This window comes from Xenopus laevis, chromosome 5L (genome assembly GCF_017654675.1).
Source record: "Xenopus laevis strain J_2021 chromosome 5L, Xenopus_laevis_v10.1, whole genome shotgun sequence".
Lineage (NCBI taxonomy): Eukaryota > Metazoa > Chordata > Amphibia > Anura > Pipidae > Xenopus > Xenopus laevis.
Window position 1 is genome coordinate 63377781 of NC_054379.1, and position 17305 is coordinate 63395085.

At 36.8% G+C, this 17305-nt stretch overlaps 1 long non-coding RNA gene across 2 annotated transcripts; it reads right to left on the bottom strand.

Annotated features, from left to right (window-relative positions):
- Positions 1-4655: 4655 nt before the first annotated feature.
- On the bottom strand, positions 4656-8995 carry LOC108716789. Of its 2 annotated transcripts, XR_005961255.1 has the most exons (4): positions 7392-8995; positions 5814-5856; positions 5465-5539; positions 4656-4956 (listed from the first exon to the last, which is right to left on the bottom strand). It is a non-coding gene; the product is annotated as an uncharacterized LOC108716789 (long non-coding RNA). The 2 variants fall into 2 exon arrangements; XR_001935757.2 differs by lacking the exon at positions 5814-5856.
- Between the last annotated feature and the right edge of the window lie 8310 nt (positions 8996-17305).

Sequence of the window (17305 nt, forward strand, 5' to 3'; positions counted from 1 at the left end):
CAAAGTCTGCCTCCTGTGTCTGCTTATCATATGTAAGCTTTTAAAGGTATCACTACAGAGATAAACTGGCCCCTGCATTGTCTAAACCTCAAATTCAGACTAATCCCCTGCATTGCTCACACCTGTGATCCCCCTGCATTGTTCACACTTGTGACACCTCTATTGTTCACTCCCCTAAAGCCCTGTACTCTTCACACCTGAGACCCAGACTGAAAATGCCCATATTGTTCTCCTGTTCATACCTTATTCAAAATGCTAATAGGGTACGAGCACTGTGTCACTGTATGTAGTACATATTAGACTGGTCCTGATTCCTGTCTCCTGCTCTGTTCTGCCTTCCCTATGCTCCCTGTGTGTGTCATACTTTGGTATTTGTTCTGGGGGGTTGTTAGCATTTGAAAATTATTGTCAGTGGCCCCTAAGGTGTTTAATCATATGCTGGGCTACTGTATTATACACAGGGGAGGACGAGGCATATGGATTTATGGTTATGTCTTAATATGACTTAACTTTTTTCACATATGAGTGAAAATCCTTGCCAGGGCAGGCACAAGGTAGTTTGGCATCCTAGGCAAGAGCTTCAATCAGTGCCCCCCTATCCTGCATTACCATTTCCCTCCTTACCATGATGGTTTTTAAATAAAGAGAGCAAGAAAATGTACAACCATAGGCGGAGGGTGATTTTTTCATTTGGGGAGGCTAAAGATGGTCATACATGGCAAAAATTAACTGTAAAAAGCCATCAGACTGGTCCTCTGGCTTTCGCAATTTACTTCCATTTTGTATTTTTATTTGTTTCTGAGATTTTAGAAGTTATATACAGTTGAACTGCTTAACAACTGGCTTCAGCTCAGCAGCTCTCTATAAAGCTCTTTTTAACTTTCAGGGACAACAACTGCCTATGCAGTTTTTTATGTACTTCCTACATTCAGTTAACCCTTTGATTGCTGACTATGTTGAGACAAATGACTGGTGTTTGTCTGAAATTGCAAATATCTCAGAAACTACTAAAAATATAAAACGATTGTAAAATGCAAAAATACACAGAGAAGCACCATGGCTAAGTTTATTTTTGGGTTTAGATACCCTTTAATAAATACCAATTGAATGGTTGTCTAATCTGAATGGCAAAAATACACAGAGAAGCACCACGGCTAAGTTTATTTTTGGGTTTAGATACCCTTTAATAACTACCAATTGAATGGTTGTCTAATTTGAATTGCTGTATAATTGTCCCATTCAAATCACATGGTTGATTTAAAAGGGAAGTTTACTTTTAAGGTAACTTTTTGTAAGTTCTAGAAAGATTATTTTAAGCATCCTTTCATTTTCTTTCCTAGCTTGCACTCTGGTCACCGTAGGTCTCTGCCATGGCAACCAAGAAACAGACTGCTTGCATGTACAATTTTAATGTTTTTATTACTTATTTTTCTTTTTTAGTTTTTACTTTCTCCTCTTCTATTTTGAAAAATGTTATCCTCTGTCCAGATGACAGACCTTGCCGCCAGTATCACAACTAGGGGTAAGCAGAAGAGGTACAATGCCTACTCCCTAGTTCAGGGTCCTGGAGAATCACTGGTTCCAAGTTTCTCAGCAACAAGTGGAGGAATCTGGAACTGAATCAGCCAACACCCCCCCCCGGGCTCGCACAAGTTTTCCTTTGCCATGCTTCCCTCTTGGTCTGGCACTGTTAGGCTCCAAGATTTGCCCACAGGGTCGGACTGGGCTGGTGGCCGACTGGGATCCCACTGGCCCAGACCTGCTCCCCTGACTGACCAGCTGTTGTGCCGCAGCGATGCATTTTTCACGCATGCACAGGCTGGGAGTTTAGAGGTTAGGAGTGGGCCCCCGGGACTGCCAGGAGGTCCCGATGTTTTGCAGCCCAGATGGGACCACGAGGCTACAGTCCGACCCTGTTGCCCTGTAATCCAACATAATGCTTTTCATTCACTGACAGGTGAAAGGGGCATTGTGTTCATTATTATTTGCAAGAGAGCAGCATCAGTAATTAACTGATTACTGTATTTCTGCATGTAATGGTGTCTAATAACAGATAAACTATGGGTAATTGTAAGGCATAAGATAAAAATAAAAACCCAACCAAATTAAATACAGTACTTACTTGTTCCATCCCATTTTATCGGTTATACTTTGTATATAAGTTTGGATTTAAGTTTGTTAAGTAGAAAAAAACCTGACACCTGCCCCTTCCTGGACAATAGTTTGACACCTGCAGCCCTACTGTCTTACTTCCACATTTTTTGCACTCCATATTGCCCCAGAACCTAAAAACCATAGAATGCAATGTTTGGAAATGGTAACACATACCAGACAAAAACAGAAAGGCAAGGATCAGCTCAGCAGCCCACAGTCACTCCTTCATGCAAACTCCAGAGACCGCAACGTGCTTAGGAATGTCTAAAAGCCGACGTCTGTGATCCGTGACGTCACCTCTTCATCCGGCTTCTAAACGTAGCGTCTGACTCCCTGCCTGCCTCGGTTTGCGAGCAGTTTATAAAAGCTATAACTTTAAGTGGGAGGCAGGCAACCTTTCCGAATAAGAGCTGGATACAAACATTCTTTTCAACTGCATAGTGCAAGTCACCCAACTCAGTAAGGCATTAGGTTTTTTTTTTTTTAAATAAATTTCTTTAAATTTTTTCTCTTAATGCAAACAGGGAGATTTGGGGAGGCCTAGCCTCCCCAAGCCTTAGTGAAAATCCGCCCATGTGTACAACACTTTTTCATTTATATTACTGCCCCCTGTACCTATGCAAGCAAGCTCAGCAGCCATCCATCATACAGCCCTCCTGCAGCCATCATATTGCCCCAAATCTTTACCTGTGTCAGCAGCAGCCAAAAATAAATCTGATCACATCATATTGTCCACAAGTATTTATGTACCTGTGCCAGCACCCAGCCCAGCAGCAACAGCAAACATACGGGTCCAAATCTGTACCTGGCTGTGCCAGCAGGAAGCTTCGAACTTTCACAGTAATAGAAAGAATGTCTTCAGTTCAGTGCAAATGTGCAAGGCTGAGAGCAGCGAGAGCGAGCCACACCAAGCAGGCCGCCAGCTCTCTGCCTCTCTCTGTCATCACATCAGTGACATCATTGACGCGTGTACGCACATCGCGGTGCACCGTACAGAAGGAGCTATTACTTGTCGGCAAGAGGGAGAAGAGGAAGGGATGGATTCCACCCAACTGGGTGACCATGATTACTGAAACAAATTATTAAATTAACGCTTGAAAAAAGTGCGCCCCTCAATGATGGCACCATAGACAGCCACCTACTCTGCCTACCCCTAGTTCCAGCCCTGATCCCTGCAGTGAGCACCAACCATTTGGTTTTTTGGTGTGCTATTAATGTGGACATGGTCTTGCAGTAACATGGGTGTGGTTTAAAGTGGGTGTGGTCTAAAAACAGGGAGTGGCTAACACTGGCTTCTGTTATCGGCCCTCCACCATGTAGATTGGAAAAATTCCGGCCTTCTGTCCCATAGAAGTTGGACAGCACTGTTCTACATACTGTAAACTGTTTCAACCAACGTTCAACCAAACCTCCAGGGATCAATAACTGAAATACTTGACCTACTAATGGATCGGTCAGCCGGTGAGGACTTGCTTAATCACACACAAAACACCAATGCCAGCATATCACAAAATTCAGTGGAATTATACATGAATGCTTAATATCCATCTCTTTAACATTTTCATATGCCTATATTCTTAATGAGACCCGTTTACTGAAATATGTAGTTAAAAGTTTAGTTTATTAGGACACTGCTCACAACTCTTGAGGTTGTGATTCACCTAATGAATATTACACAAAGAACAATTTTTTTATTGTATATAACTTAATACTAGTGTGTCAAGTGACCAAGATCTACAGTGATTACTTAAAAAAGATAGCATGGGATTTTACCTGCCCGCTAGGACAGAGTTTCCATCCCAAAACCACAAAAACGAACCCAGTTAATGCTGACATAATGGGTGAACCCGTAGCAAAATTACCCCAAAACAAACAACCTAAAAATTTCAAATTACTTTCATGGAATGTAGGTGACTTAAATGCCCCGATTAAAAGACGTAAAGTATAAGATTTTCGAAAAAGAGAAAATGCACACTTTGTCCTCTTACAAGAGACACACTGGTGAGACATAGATAAAATATCACAGAGACACCTGGATACAGGAACAAATAACAGCATCTAGAGGTGTAGCAATTTTATTACACAAATGATTGAATGGTTCAGTAACTAAAACATATAAAGAATGGTCACTACTTTTTCATAGATATACAGGTACAAGGTATAAAATACCTTAGTGAATATATATGCACCAAATGATAATAAAAATGTATTTTAGAAAGAACTAATGCAAAGGATTGACTCCTGGGGGCCCACAAATCTAATCTTGGGAGGAGATATGTGTGAGACCGCTTCATGGACAGGTTGGATGTCACACGACCTGACGGATTACACCACTCGACACATTTTGTTTTTACACCTACACCTGTTTTTACACCTACAGGACACATACAGATACATAAATCCAGACACTAAAGACTATACCTTCTACTTAGGGGCTCATAACACACATTCAAAACTTACAGATTCAGAGAAAGACAAAAAGAAATAAACAGACACAAAAAAGCTGTTCAATACTTTATTACATGATAGTGCACAATACAAGATATCCCACATGAAAAATAAATATTACAGATGGGGAAACAAACCAGGGAAATTATTCGCCAAAATAAAACTCCAAACAACATATTTCATAAAGAAATTAAAAACAAATGATGGATGGACACAAGATAGTAAAAGAATTAGAAACATATTTCAAAAAATTCTACGAGCAAAATCAGGATCACCCAGGCGAAACTTTCCTCTTCTTACAAGATGCCCATTTACCTAAACTTTCAGTTCAGGATAGGGAGATTTTAGACACACCTATAACAGAACAGGAAATAACATCAGCAATAAAACATTGGAAATCACCAGGCCCTGATGGCCTAATTGCAGAACATTACAAAATTATCCTGTTAGAACTCACCCCCATGCTGGGATCTCACTTAAAATAAAAATGAAAAGAATTTGAATTTTTGCAGATGCATTGCAGTGAGTGTGCCTTTGTTTCTATATTTTCGTGCATTGAAGAAAGCTCCATTTGCAGCAGGGCTAACATTAAGCACCTCACACCAGTATTAACTACTTACTTGAATTTAGCTAAGCGGAAAAAGTTCTTTGGAATTTTTTACCACAATCTTCAATAACATCCTACAAGGATCCCCCCTATGGGGTGAAGCAAATGAGGCTAAGATCATCCTCATTCCAAAAGAAGGAAGAGACCCTACCATTCCCTCCTAATACAGACCTATCTCCCTGCTAAACCAAGATTTAAACTTCTAACTAAAATCATGGCAGATTGATTACAAACAATTCTCCCGCAAATACTTACCACACACCAAGTAGGATTCCTCAAAATTAAACCCAGTTCAAGCCATCTGGAATCGCAGCTATATATCAATGTAACCTGGAAAAAAGAAATCACAGCATATTAGTCAATTTAGACGCAGACAAAGTATTCAATAGAATAACTCATATACATATCAAAAGACTTAAATTCGAACACTTTGGCATACAAATGCTTAACCTTTTCAGAACTTTATACACACACTTTTACACACATATCACAACAAACAGACTTTACTCATCTAGATTTCTGACAAAAAGAAGTACTAGACAGGGTTGTCCTCTTTCACAACTGCTCTTCAATATTGCTTTGGACCCCCTGTTAAGACACTTACTGAATAATGACACCTTTGTGACACAGATGACATCCTTCTCTTCCTAAATAAAGCAGAAACAGCCAATCACCCTACAAAAAATAGATGTATTCGGCACCATAGCAGGATTCAAAATTAATCTAGGGAAATCAGAAGCTCTACATTTGCAACATACCACCCCCTCAGATTGGACTAATCCTTTCCCATTTAAAAAAAGCTACAACACATATCAAGTTCCTTGGAATCCAATTGCCACAACATCACAAAGACATATATAAATTAAATATCAGACATACCATTGATTATATAGAACAAGAAACCAGTTAATGGATAAACACAAACCTGACATTCCTGGAAAGAATCCACTTAATACATATGATAATATTCCCCAAACTGCTTTATAAAATTCAAATGCTATCCTATCGCATTTCATCAATGGATAGCAAAAGGCTACAACACATTTTAAGAACTTTCATATGGAACAAAAAACATCTCTCTTAAGATACGCAGGAGATTGACGCCACCACAGTAATATATGTACCACAATATCCACAGACAAAACACTGTCGGAAGGAATATCACTTAATTCTCTTTTACACACACTGTTAAAGGATATTCCAAAAAATATGTAAGAAAACCCACACATATAAAACCTGGAATTATACCCGTAAAAAAGCGCTTATCTCCCTTCAACTCTACACATTTAACTTGAATCAAAAATACACCATTAAAAAGATTCCATATTGGTACTGCCATCTCAGACTGCTGCTTGAAATGTGGAGAAGCTACAGCAGATCTAATATAGTCGTGCCCACACATCCAAAAATTCTGTGAGGGTATAGCCAGTTATTGATTTATCTGACAAATCAATGCTTATTACTGCTGCCTGGGCCATTTTTAATAAATTCCTGTGCACTACAAGTATTTCTAAACCAGAAAGGCCCTAGCTGAACGTTTAGCAGCAGCCAGGAAAGCTACAGTATATCACAAAAGTGGTTATCCCAATTTACCCCCCACCTATATCTCTAGTGCAACAAAAATGACAATATATTTTCCACCTGGACTGGGTGGAAACCTTCTTGGGCACCTGGCTAACTTACATAAATACTCTACCATTAATCACTAGATAGCTAACTATACAAACATTCCAATATACCACATGATATGAAACAGAACTACAGGGAGCCGAACCTGTCTACGAGGCTGAACAGCGCAGAAAATTTACATCTACAAAATACAATACTCTTCGCTGGTTCTGGAAAGGGATTATGGGCCCTACCACCCATACCCATGACCCATACCTGAAGCAGTTTCCTGCAAGTCTGTATATGGCTTTCAAAATGAGGCCAGGGTATTGGAGATTACAGTTTTCTAGGAGTTGTTGAAAACATTTGTGTTGGACTCTTCAAGGATCAAAAACTCAGCCTGTCTAGGATGTTTTCCTTCCTGGATGAGACCCTCTATTCAGCGAGATAATGACATTGAGGTTGATGAAATAATGGCCGGACTTCTGGTTATGGCGCCTGAGAGTGAAGCTTCATTCACTCACCATTACCGGAATATCACTGATTAGAGCCTGCAAATCAATGTAATAATTACCTGAGATACACTGAAGTTCTGTCCTTCTGCGGAGTCCTGAGCTGGACGACATTTCTTCTGAGGAGGGTTGGTTTTGAGCAACGGCGGTCATTGCGGTCATTGCAGTCCGTGAGGTAAATGTAGGCTGACCTGCTGCAAAATAAAAATAAAGAAACAAAATCAAAGGAGAGGTACGATTATATTTTTGAATAATTCCCTCAAAAAAAGTATTTTGCTTATTTGTGGACTTTATTTACATGCACAGTATATTTAATGTTGAAAAACAGCAGTGCGCTTAAGACTCATCAGCCAGGTTATCTCACCTAACATTGAAGGATTGCACTTCAACAAAAAACCTTGGATATATTTTCAGTCATAAAGGATAATATTATCCCATAAGTGCAAGATTGTTTGCACAACTGTGAGGTAAATGACCTATTATGCTTCTAATTATATATTAGAGAGACTGTGCTAACCTGCAGAATTTGATGCCATATTTGTCATAAAATACCTTTTTGTTTGAAGCAATATATATTTTTTGGAGTGGGGTGAGACAAACTGTTATTTTAGTCACCCAAAATTTCTTTGCTAGACACTTTGACTTGTTTTACACTGCATGATTTAATTCTGTCTGATAGAACAGTGACTGGGAGAGAGCAAAGTTCTTCATGACACACAGGGAATTGGTAACTTTAGAAGCTACTCCTGAACAGTCTCATACTTTCTAGGATTTCTCATTAACTCATATTTAACAAGTCCATCTGTGCATAATAAGGAAGAATTTCTGATTCTAACATGATTCTGACAGCCTGATATATTTCTGAGTGAATGTTTTACATGCAGGAAAATGTGATGCTGGTATGTTTGGTTATGTCATACACATACATATTCTAAACTAATTGAATCTTGAAATCCTAATGACGATTAAATTAACATTCAGCAGACACAATTGATAATTCCTTTGATAATAACTAGATTCTGGTAATAGCTCAACCATCAAAAGACTATTTAAATATTAAGGTGAGAGCTATCAAGTCTGTAAAGAAGGATATTTCATTATAAAAAACATCTGACACCACTTTACAAGTTATATAATCTTCAAGGCATTTTTACTTCTACTATGGAGAGTCACAACTCCTCCTTCTTACATTTCCAAGTTAAAATAAATGGAAAGACATATGAAAGGAATAAAAATAAAAGTCCTAAGCATTCTGAAGGTGATAATGGAACCAAGCTCATAACACTGCACAACAAAAAACTTTGTCTACAAACGATTACTCTACCTTGGCAATTGCAGTTGCTAAACTCCTTAATCCTATGATAGAACTACAGTAACTCTACAATCTACTTTAGGAAAACAGTAGAGAAATTACAAGATAGCATTACTGGGTTATCTGGAAAATTTACTTCTCAATCTCAAGACATTAAAAGACTTCAGGAAGTAGTATCAGAGATCCAGGATGATTCAATTTCCATCTGTACAAGACTTGATGATTACAATCCAAATTAGATGACATAGAACAGAAAACGTAGAAACACTTTAAGAATTATAGGAATACCTGAATCCTATAAAACAGATGCATTTTCTACAATGATTACTAAAAACGCTTCAACAAACATTCAGATTGAAATATTACATTGTATTGGACCTCTGTGAGAGCAACCCAATGCCAGACCCAGGGCAACTATTGTTAAGTTCCTGAACGACACAGAAAAAAACATTATTTTTAAAAATATCCTGTTATCACAGAAACACAAAGAATTTGCTCAAGCTTGCCAATTTTTTTCAACTTAAATATTCAATTTGTAACTTACCTTACACATGTTTTTGATGATCCTCAAGACGCAATTTACTTCTCTACATACGTAGGAAAGCAAAACTTACCAAAGGGTGAAATTCAAGTTGGACAATCTAAGCATTATTCTCATCCCTCACCTAAAGAATTAGATTACAGATTAATCCTTATATACTTTCCCATAAGCAACAAAAAAGAATATCGCATACAAAACCAAGGTCTAGATCTCCAAGGTCATCACTGATGTTGTGATTCACTAGAAGATGTTGGATTCACAATTGTTACTTTAAGATTTGATTCTTGAACTTCAATATATTGATATAAAAGATGCTATTTTGAGGTGATATCGGCTTTTACTGTGTACTTTTCTCAGTGAGAAAGTATTCTACTTACCTTTCTCTTTCTATTATACAGAAAATATTAGCTTTTCCTCAAAAAAATAGTGATTGGTGGAGATTTTAATGAATCTTATCTCCCCTTGATAAGATTGGTGCAAATCAGAAACAATCTGCGACAAAGTCAGAATTATTATCAAATATAGTGAAAGAAACAGATTTATGTGATTTATGGAGGATGTTACATCCAATGAAAGGGATTATACCTGTTTCTCCCACCCTCATGGAGTGAGCACCAGAATAGATTACCTTTTTTCTTCTCAAAATGTTCTAAACAATACTAAGCCAGAGGTTATTGGAGATCAGATCATGCACCAGTCTCAGTTGAAGTAAGGTTGAATTCTTCCCATAAAGCTTATATTTCATGGTCATATCCTTCCTTAAAGATAATATAAAGTTTATCAAAATGTTAAATGACAAGTGGGAATTATTTCTTAAAGATAATGAATGTCATCACCCTCACTCTGGGATACCTGGAAGGCTGTAATACAAGGTGAAATAACTACTTATAATATAGGCTTTTAGTAGCCGTCATACTATAATTTTTTAACTCAACCAACAAAGGAAAATAGCGATAAATATAAAGATTCTTTGAACAAGTTAAGTAGTTGGAATAAAATGAGAGAACATTTATTTGAAACATATACAAAAGCTAGATATGGTAACCTTAATAACAAATCGAATAGATATTTGGCTAATCTGACAAAAAATTGGAATGGATATAACAAACCAATCATTCTTTGAAAAAAAAGGTCAGTTGACTAATTCCCCTCTAGATGTTTCTAATATCTTCAAAGAGTTTTATGAAAATCTTTATTCCCCACCAATGGAAAATAAAAGATGTTGAAAGTATTGGTTTCTTTCTAAAATAAATTTACCTTAAATCTCTATTTGCCTATTACAATACCAGAAATATCCACAACAATGAAATCTCTCAAAGAGTTTAAGGCTGGTGTCCTGATGGACTGATATCTCCCTTTTATAAAGCTTTGGTACAGAAAATAGCTCCTTTTCTAACAAATTTATATAATGAAATATACATGTATGGAAAAGCGTTGCCCTCTAGATTCACATCCAATATAAAACTAATCCCTAAGGAAGGGGAAGACTTATCCAATACAGCTTCCTTTAGACCAATTTATTTAATTAATTTGGACTTTAAGATATTAACTAAGATTTTGGCAGATAAATTATCCAACATTGTGACAGAAATAATTCCTCAACAGACTGGTTTTGTGAAGGGTTTTGGTCATGGGAAAAAAAACATACAGAAATTATTAAATGTTATACATAAGGCGTAGGGGCATATTTATCAAGGGTCGAATTTCGAAGTTAAAAATACTTTGAAATTCAAACTTTTTTTCATCGAATTTGGCTATTCTGAGATCGAAGTAAAATTAGCAAATTAGCATTAGATTAGCAAATGGTCGAATATTCTAACTATTTTTACTTCAAATCGAATTCGAAGTAAATTCAAAGTCATAGTAACCTATTCGATGGTCGAAGTATCCAAAAATTACTTCAAATTTAGATTTTTTTTTTACTTCGAAAATTCGCTCGAATTCACTTCAACCCTTGATAAATCTGCCCCTAAGAATTCTGAAAGTTCGTATTCATTGTTAAGTCTGGATGCAGAAAAGGCTTTTGACAATATACATTGGGATTTTTTATTTAAATGTTGTGATAAATTTGGTCTTAAAGGGTTATTTATGACTTTGTAGAGGCAAATTATTCCTTCCCTAAAGCCAAAATTATAGTTGCTGGGGAGTGTTCTGAAACATTTAATGTTTTTAGAGGGGCTAGACGGGGATGCCCTTTGTCCCCACTCTTTTTTAATATTTCAATGGAGCCATTGATTAGATACTTAGATACTGCAGATATTTCCCAAGGTTTGATAATAAATGGCAAAGTCATCAAAACTCTATCTTATGCCGATGATATTCTCTTATTCACTAATTCACTAATCCTGCTAGATCTATTAAAACTATTTTTGATTTTTTTTTTGGACATTATGGTTCTTTCTCTGGATAACGAATTGATTTTAATAAAACTGGTATTTTGAATATATCTGGTTCCACACCGAAACAGTTACTTGAGGATCTTAAAATAAATTCACCTTCAGGAAAGCTGAAATGTTTGGGTATTACAGTAGCATTGAATTCATCTAAACTATACTCAAACTATTCAAACTATTCCCCTTTAGGTCAGTCTATAATTTTCTTGTGTAATGGATGAATTGCCCTCTTAGTCTATTAGGTGGAGCAGGGTCGGACTGGCCTGCCGGGACACAGGGAAAAAACCCGGTGGGCCCCGGCATTTGCGGGCCCTAGTCCCTCCAATTACAGTAGCAGCCTGCATTGACTTTTTCTCGTGCTCCCTGTGAGCTTTTCTTCTCTTCTATTTTTTTACTGGGCAGTGGGCTCCCTCCCCCATCCGATCCACTCGCAGTCGGCACAGTGACAGGTGATCGCAATCACAGAAACACAAAGAATTTGCTCAAGCTTGCCAATTTTTTTCAACTTAAATATTCAATTTGTAACTTACCTTACACATGTTTTTGATGATCCTCAAGACGCAATTTACTTCTCTACATACGTAGGAAAGCAAAACTTACCAAAGGGTGAAATTCAAGTTGGACAATCTAAGCATTATTCTCATCCCTCACCTAAAGAATTAGATTACAGATTAATCCTTATATACTTTCCCATAAGCAACAAAAAAGAATATCGCATACAAAACCAAGGTCTAGATCTCCAAGGTCATCACTGATGTTGTGATTCACTAGAAGATGTTGGATTCACAATTGTTACTTTAAGATTTGATTCTTGAACTTCAATATATTGATATAAAAGATGCTATTTTGAGGTGATATCGGCTTTTACTGTGTACTTTTCTCAGTGAGAAAGTATTCTACTTACCTTTCTCTTTCTATTATACAGAAAATATTAGCTTTTCCTCAAAAAAATAGTGATTGGTGGAGATTTTAATGAATCTTATCTCCCCTTGATAAGATTGGTGCAAATCAGAAACAATCTGCGACAAAGTCAGAATTATTATCAAATATAGTGAAAGAAACAGATTTATGTGATTTATGGAGGATGTTACATCCAATGAAAGGGATTATACCTGTTTCTCCCACCCTCATGGAGTGAGCACCAGAATAGATTACCTTTTTTCTTCTCAAAATGTTCTAAACAATACTAAGCCAGAGGTTATTGGAGATCAGATCATGCACCAGTCTCAGTTGAAGTAAGGTTGAATTCTTCCCATAAAGCTTATATTTCATGGTCATATCCTTCCTTAAAGATAATATAAAGTTTATCAAAATGTTAAATGACAAGTGGGAATTATTTCTTAAAGATAATGAATGTCATCACCCTCACTCTGGGATACCTGGAAGGCTGTAATACAAGGTGAAATAACTACTTATAATATAGGCTTTTAGTAGCCGTCATACTATAATTTTTTAACTCAACCAACAAAGGAAAATAGCGATAAATATAAAGATTCTTTGAACAAGTTAAGTAGTTGGAATAAAATGAGAGAACATTTATTTGAAACATATACAAAAGCTAGATATGGTAACCTTAATAACAAATCGAATAGATATTTGGCTAATCTGACAAAAAATTGGAATGGATATAACAAACCAATCATTCTTTGAAAAAAAAGGTCAGTTGACTAATTCCCCTCTAGATGTTTCTAATATCTTCAAAGAGTTTTATGAAAATCTTTATTCCCCACCAATGGAAAATAAAAGATGTTGAAAGTATTGGTTTCTTTCTAAAATAAATTTACCTTAAATCTCTATTTGCCTATTACAATACCAGAAATATCCACAACAATGAAATCTCTCAAAGAGTTTAAGGCTGGTGTCCTGATGGACTGATATCTCCCTTTTATAAAGCTTTGGTACAGAAAATAGCTCCTTTTCTAACAAATTTATATAATGAAATATACATGTATGGAAAAGCGTTGCCCTCTAGATTCACATCCAATATAAAACTAATCCCTAAGGAAGGGGAAGACTTATCCAATACAGCTTCCTTTAGACCAATTTATTTAATTAATTTGGACTTTAAGATATTAACTAAGATTTTGGCAGATAAATTATCCAACATTGTGACAGAAATAATTCCTCAACAGACTGGTTTTGTGAAGGGTTTTGGTCATGGGAAAAAAACATACAGAAATTATTAAATGTTATACATAAGGCGTAGGGGCATATTTATCAAGGGTCGAATTTCGAAGTTAAAAATACTTTGAAATTCAAACTTTTTTTCATCGAATTTGGCTATTCTGAGATCGAAGTAAAATTAGCAAATTAGCATTAGATTAGCAAATGGTCGAATATTCTAACTATTTTTACTTCAAATCGAATTCGAAGTAAATTCAAAGTCATAGTAACCTATTCGATGGTCGAAGTATCCAAAAATTACTTCAAATTTAGATTTTTTTTTTACTTCGAAAATTCGCTCGAATTCACTTCAACCCTTGATAAATCTGCCCCTAAGAATTCTGAAAGTTCGTATTCATTGTTAAGTCTGGATGCAGAAAAGGCTTTTGACAATATACATTGGGATTTTTTATTTAAATGTTGTGATAAATTTGGTCTTAAAGGGTTATTTATGACTTTGTAGAGGCAAATTATTCCTTCCCTAAAGCCAAAATTATAGTTGCTGGGGAGTGTTCTGAAACATTTAATGTTTTTAGAGGGGCTAGACGGGGATGCCCTTTGTCCCCACTCTTTTTTAATATTTCAATGGAGCCATTGATTAGATACTTAGATACTGCAGATATTTCCCAAGGTTTGATAATAAATGGCAAAGTCATCAAAACTCTATCTTATGCCGATGATATTCTCTTATTCACTAATTCACTAATCCTGCTAGATCTATTAAAACTATTTTTGATTTTTTTTTTGGACATTATGGTTCTTTCTCTGGATAACGAATTGATTTTAATAAAACTGGTATTTTGAATATATCTGGTTCCACACCGAAACAGTTACTTGAGGATCTTAAAATAAATTCACCTTCAGGAAAGCTGAAATGTTTGGGTATTACAGTAGCATTGAATTCATCTAAACTATACTCAAACTATTCAAACTATTCCCCTTTAGGTCAGTCTATAATTTTCTTGTGTAATGGATGAATTGCCCTCTTAGTCTATTAGGTGGAGCAGGGTCGGACTGGCCTGCCGGGACACAGGGAAAAAACCCGGTGGGCCCCGGCATTTGCGGGCCCTAGTCCCTCCAATTACAGTAGCAGCCTGCATTGACTTTTTCTCGTGCTCCCTGTGAGCTTTTCTTCTCTTCTATTTTTTTACTGGGCAGTGGGCTCCCTCCCCCATCCGATCCACTCGCAGTCGGCACAGTGACAGGTGATCGCAACATCAGTGGGTGCTATGCCTTTAAACTCTATGCTCAGTAATCACTTCCTTTTCCTTGCTCAGGCTTGTGCTGCGTAACGTCTCTGGTATCTTGTAAAAGAGATAGACGCAGGCAGGAACGTACAACAAATCCGAGTACAGAGAAGGAAAGCAATAAAGGAATGAATTAAAGCTGTCCACCCACTGAACCACCAATACTTCACTGAAGATAAGACCCAAACTAAATCTTCAGGCAGAGAAACTAAAGTGGGGGTGAAACAGACAGAAGAGAATATCATGTAAGTAGCAGGACAGAAAAAAGTGTGGAATAGAAAGAGGGGGAGGCGCATATAGAAAAAGTAATGAGGTATAAAATAAAAAGAAAATAGCAAGATAGGAAAGAAAATAGGCTTGCAGAAGAGAAAAGTTGTGGAAGAGAAAAATTTAAAAATAAAAGAGAGCAGAAAGAGATCTAAAAGTATAATAACAGGAAAGTGTTAAAACAGGCACATAGAATTAAAAGTAAAAAAAAGAGCAATCCTTGAATTGGAAACAGAAGGAAAAAAGGAAAAAGTAGAAGAAAAGTGAGTAGAATGCAGTAGAGGCCATTGAATAACAGAAGGTGAGCTCCATACATGTATAATTATGAAGACTGATTTAATTGTGGGCCTAGATGTGTTCCCAATTGCTGGTGCTGCATGATTTTTAAGCACTGGTGTTGAAGAACTTAAAAGCCCAGACTGCCAATCTATGGTCCCGGCAAATGCTAGAGGGGTTGCTGTAGGGTGTCATAGACAGTCACTATATTGTGGACTGGTGGGGGCTGTTTAGGCCTCGCCGCCTCTGTGTACTTGTTATGGATCCCAGTACAGGACTGAGTATAACTATATAATTATAATCCAACAATATGGCCTAACTTGCATGAGGAAGATATTTCTCACCTTATGATATGCAATCACTTGTACCTCTTAACCTCATACAGGTTAGACAGAGCTTCAGGTGTCCAACTTCAGAAATTATTCTTGTTGGTAGGGGGAGTTAGGTAGTGTCTGGGGTTCCAGTATCATCTGCCTATGTAATGTGCTGCTGATGCTAATACCCACTGCCTCTCTCTGTAAGCAATGTGCTTCAGATGTCTGTGCCCCCTGCTTTTAGGCGACAATCCCGGCTGCTTCTTGTGTGATCTGATTGGAGTACCAGTACTCTGGTTAACTTTTCATTTAGTATGTTATAGAATGGCCAGTTCTAAACAACATATCAATTGGTCTTCATTATTTTATATATTATTATTATATTTCTTATTATTTGCCTCTTCCTTGACTTTTTATTCATCAGCTCTCCAGTTTGCAGTTTCAGCAATCTGTTTGCTAGGGTCAAAACTACCCTAGCAACCATGCACTGATTTGTATAAGAGACTGGGATATGAATAGGAGAGGTCTGAATAGAAAGATGAGTAAAACAAAGTACCAATGACAATAAATCTGTAGCTTTACAGAGCATTTGAATTTAGATGGGGTTAGTGACCTCCATTTGAAAGCTAGATAAAGGCAAATAATTAAAAAACTATACAAACGAAATAACGAAGACCAATTGAAAAGTTTAGAGTTGGTCATTCTATAAAAAACTAAAAGTTAACTTAAAGGTGATCCCCCCTTTAATGAACAGGGAGCTCCACTTCCACAGGTTCATCAAAAAGTCATTTAAAAAAATGTCCAGTCTGTTACTGGGGTGGAGATAAGCAGAGAAAAGGGTTTTTTTTACCTCTTAAAACTAAGTTTCACTGTTGTGATGAGTGAATCTGACCCGCTTTATTTCACCAAAAATTTGGTACCCCAGGGTGTGGGCCCCAAGTACCCCAGTCCGACACAGGTGCAGTGGCATTTTTTCAAATGCTAATATTCCCAAAGATATCTTATCCTATTTTAAATCTCCCTTTACTTTTAAAACATTAAGATATAAGAAAATTAGATCAAGCCCTAAACATTTTTTTCAGATCAATCTAATGCTATTAAAAATAATCTATTATATAGTGATATAATCATAACCTGGAAAGTTATTTCTAAATCAAATAAAGCAAACTATACGATTTCCCCTTCTGTATCGCCATTTTTCTTGGTAAGCTTTCCAAAGAGATATGGGAATCAAATAATACAGAGATGGGTGAATAGGCTGTATTCGAATCGTTCAAATCCAAGTTTTAGCGAATTTGAAAAACAAAGTACTTGCCCCAAAAACTCCAAATAGGTTCTAGGAGGTCCGCTACAGCGATTCGGCCTGTTTTAGATGCCGAATGGTCGAAGTTTTAACCTTTTCGCTGCCAGACAATTTGGCTGATTTGGTACTTCTATTGCCAGACCATTTTTGAACATTTTGT